Consider the following 2873-nt stretch of genomic DNA (forward strand, 5'->3'; position numbering starts at 1 on the left):
GTTCCCTCTCCTCCTGTCCCTGTTCCCTGGCAGCAGAGCCCGACCCCCCGGCTGCCCCCTCCTGTCAGGGACTTGTGCAGAGCCACAAGGTCCCCCCTGAGCCTCCTTTGCTCCAGCCTGAGCCCCTTTCCCAGCTCCCTCAGCTGCTCCTCACAGGAGGTACTCTCTTGTTAAGTGTCTTATCCCGATACTGACTTTTATCTGATGCAAAAACCTACAGAAATATTTTCTATACCAAATAAGCCACTACTTGCACTTCAAAAAGTTGGACCTCTACTGAAGAACCAGCTCAAATGTCACAGTAATAGGAACCATTGGCATTCATGAAACAAGCAGATAATGCTTCAGAACTGTGTTCATACACCCCTGAGAGCATTTTATATTAAAAGAAAGGTTTAAGGTTATGCCCTGGATCTGAGTGAGGACAATGCCCTAAGCCATGCTGATAATATAGCATCCAGCATCAGATTCATGCTTTGCTATGGAAGGGAAAAAAAAAGAAGGAATAAAGAAAGAACTAGCACAAGACTGTCAGGTTTTTTACAAAAAAAAAAAAGGTCCTCTATGGCAGTTTTTTTTTGCATGGCATTAATCATCAAAGGAAAGCAAAGCACTCTGAAAACCATCAGGAATTTGTGTCCATGATGATTTATAAAGTGACCTTAAAGCACCTCCTTCTGCTGCAGAACTCCGAGTTTATCAGGAGTGAACAGTTAGGAAAGAGCAATTTGAGCCCTGGAGATGGAGGGCTGGATTTATTAGACTAATAACAAATTGATATTTTAAATATTATTACTTTACTTTTGCTTATCATGACATACTTTTTACTAATGACGAAGCCTATCATGACAAAGGAGACTTGAATGGCATTTCATTTTAAAGTGAAAATATTAAATATACTATCTAAGGACAAATTTATAAGTTTTTGAGTTTATTTTACTTTTCTTAAAGAAATGCCCAGGATTACTGATTTCTGGTCTTCCTTCTTTATTAGATAAAAATATGTTTGTATGCATGTCATTTCGGAGTATTAATTTTTTTTAAAATTACATCTTATTTCCAGTTTTTTTAATTGAAAAAAATTAACCTTTGGTACTGTTATCAATGCACTTAAGACTCTATGAAAATGTTATGTCAAATTTTGTCCTTTTCCCTCTCTCTAATGATCACTAGGATGTGCACACATACACCCATGAAGGTCTGGAAATTAGGAAAAATTTTCCACTCATCTGTTTCTTCAAAATGGAGTATTTTAAGGGAGCTAGAATACCTCTAAGAAATTTGTTTTTTGATGCCATATAAAAAAGGAATTCCATCCTCTCTGACAGAATGAGTTCTAGCAGATTAACTTGGGGGAGAATCAAAGATTAAAACATACTTTTGTTCCTGATTTTAGCAGATGCGAGTTTGAATACAGACTGACAGCAGAGTGAGATTTTCTGCCTTCGAAGAAACGAAAATCCAACCCACAAAACAGAGCAACAAAAAAAGTAAACAACAAAATGAAACAAGAAAAAAAAAAAGAGCAAACAACACCGTGTTTCATTACAGGAGCGGAGTTGCCTTTAAGGGCTGACTGTGGTTGCATTTCCTCTGGAGATTACTGGGTAAACAAGAATTGCCACCTCAGAAAACACATCAAGAGAAGCAGGACTCATTTTTTATCTCTCCTAACACAATGATGCTCATATTTTGGGGTTTTTTGTAGCCCTGTAGTCAGCATGGAGTGATTTCTTCAGGGGATTTTGAATCTGTGGGCTCTTGCTGCCGGTGCCTGTTCTGAGGTGAAGATCCCAAATCTTCCATAGCCTCAGAGGAGCAGCAGAGCCAGACCCTGCTCCTGTTGCGTGTGGATGTCTCACATGGCTACTGCCTTCCTGGGTGCCTAAAAAGCAACAAATCCTGCTTTTCATGCTTGGAGTGATGTGCACTTTACAAAGTGCCAGCAAAAGGTGATACTGTGATGCAAGAAGGGATGCGTGAAATATAAATTAAGTGAAGCATAACTTCAACTAGCAAAAAGGGCCATTTAAAATGCTGCTTTGTACTTTTTGCACTGTTTGTGAGGCCTTTCATTCAGCTGAGGGTGTAAGAAAGAAGATGCAAACTGTCCTTTTCTAATGGAGTTGTTTTCTTTTTGTTTAAAGGTATTTCCTTCCTATCAGCTTCCTTCAGACAAAAGAGCAGTTGCCCAGTCCTACAATATCTGAGGCTGTGGTGTCCTGCCTTGCACTGAATTTAGTCTCAAATTATTATCACGTTGTTGCAAGATTCATGGGTTTAAAGGGACAACACAAAGTGCGGCCTTCACATCGCTCGTTCCCTTCTGAGCCAAAGAAAATCAGGCACTTTTGCATGAAACCTTCCTTGTTTGACATCCTGTGCTGCACAGTCTGCCATGGCTCTGTCAGAGAGGCACAAGAAGACAGCAGGAGTGCCAACCAGGCAGCACAGAAATAACATTTCCAATGTCAAGCAGGAGAAGACTGGATCGAATTCCAGATAGGAATCAAAACATTGAGTTCCTAGGTCACTTGTCTCATAATGAAAAATTCTTGGACAAGACAGTGTATGAACTTTTTGTGATTTTTCTAATGGAAGGACAAGGGCAATCCTGAAACTCCCTCTCCAGTGGCTGTTGGCTTCAGCTGGCACTAATTAATGAAATCATTATACTTATTTTCATAGGGTCACAGGATGGGTCAGGCTGGAAGGGACCACGGTGGGTCACTGGTGCCACCTCCCTGCTCCAGCAGGGCCATCCCAGAGCACAGGGCACAGGGCTGTGTCCAGATGGCTCTGGAATATCCCCAGGGAGGAGAGTCCAGAGCCTCTGTGGACAATGTGCTCAGGGCTGGCCGCGCCCCACGCGA

This window comes from Corvus brachyrhynchos, unplaced genomic scaffold, assembly GCF_000691975.1.
Source record: "Corvus brachyrhynchos isolate BGI_N302 unplaced genomic scaffold, ASM69197v1 scaffold434, whole genome shotgun sequence".
NCBI classification, from domain to species: Eukaryota; Metazoa; Chordata; class Aves; order Passeriformes; family Corvidae; genus Corvus; species Corvus brachyrhynchos.